Raw genomic sequence first — 1,304 nt, 5'->3', positions numbered from 1 at the left:
AGCAATCCAGCCCAATGGCCCCACATTTGAGAATTCCAGTTCCTAAATAAGTATGTGGTCCCCAAAGATACTACTTAAAAATTTACTAATAAGAGTTTCTTATTATTACATTATGCATTTCGCTTTCAAGTGCAAGTTACCTCCTCCTCTTCGAGGAACCTAGCTCAAGGGGCAGAATTAAACAATACATCACAGATCATTTGTTAAGTTCTGATAAAATTGAATAACGTAAACCGGGTATATTAAGAAGCGAACTTAAGAACCCAATCATTATTTATCTGCAGCCCTCACGGCCACGTCTTCCTTCAGGGGTACCTAGCAATCGAGCAATATATCTACTGCGGTGATTGTTTCTCTTAGCATACATTTAACAAGGATCTCCAACTCTTCGTGTCTGCGGTACCAATCCCCTTACACAAGTTGATCAGCGAAAATATTGTACAGGAAACAATGTTCCAGATACAGTTTGCCACGTCATACTTTCACACACGCCGCTCATGCAGTACCAGAAATAGCGAGGACCCTTAGTTATTAGATAGTAACCCATATAATGTGAATTTAACCTAAATTAGTGAGACCATGATATAGGTAGGTGACTCAAATGTATAGAATACTCGAAAGGAATAAGTTCTTAAGCCAATGAAAATGTTCTAAAAGTGAATAAAGACACAATACAGTAAAAATTAAAGCGATCCGGTTCATGCAGGATATTGTGCCGGGTTGTATAAATAAGCGTGAGAAAAAGTTTGTGTGTGATACAAGGCCGCTAGTAGAGTTAAGCTGCTAAGTAAATAAACATCACGCGTCGGCCGGGAATCGAACCCGGGCCACCCGCGTGGTGGGCGAGTATTCAACCACTGAACCACCGACGCTTTCTCCTTTCTTTTCTTTATTGCCTGGCTTTGACACAACATTTCACGAAACGAACAGTCGCAATAAGAACACACTGATTACGATGTACATTAGGGGAAGGCGTATTCAACCACCATCGTGGTGGCTGCGTCTAATTAGAATTCGCGCAATTCCACCAGCGGCTCTACTCTTGAGAGCCACTCGGGGGGTTCCGCTGACGCTTTACGGATTTCTACAAACCAGTGCATGCTCTCACGAAAATAAATTCGTGCAGTCCGTGCATCCTTGTCAACGTAATATCCTGCCATTATGCACCGCCAAGTACAGTGGAGGCCCATAAGTATAATTAAATCAAAAGGCACCCCATCTTGGTTATCTACGCTTAAGTACCGAATGCCATACAGGTCAAGTGGAAATTCTTTCCGTACTATGCTCTGTAATATATCCCAAAA

General features: G+C 42.0%; 1 non-coding gene across 1 annotated transcript; it reads right to left on the bottom strand.

Annotated features, from left to right (window-relative positions):
* Window positions 1–801: 801 nt before the first annotated feature.
* On the bottom strand, window positions 802–872 carry Trnag-acc (transfer RNA glycine (anticodon ACC)). Its single transcript has one exon. It is a non-coding gene; the product is annotated as a tRNA-Gly (tRNA).
* Window positions 873–1,304: the final 432 nt, after the last annotated feature.

This window comes from Dermacentor silvarum, chromosome 4, assembly GCF_013339745.2.
Source record: "Dermacentor silvarum isolate Dsil-2018 chromosome 4, BIME_Dsil_1.4, whole genome shotgun sequence".
Classification (NCBI taxonomy): domain Eukaryota; kingdom Metazoa; phylum Arthropoda; class Arachnida; order Ixodida; family Ixodidae; genus Dermacentor; species Dermacentor silvarum.
Note: the sequence above shows the minus strand (reverse complement) of the source record. Positions and strands in the feature narration are given on the sequence as shown.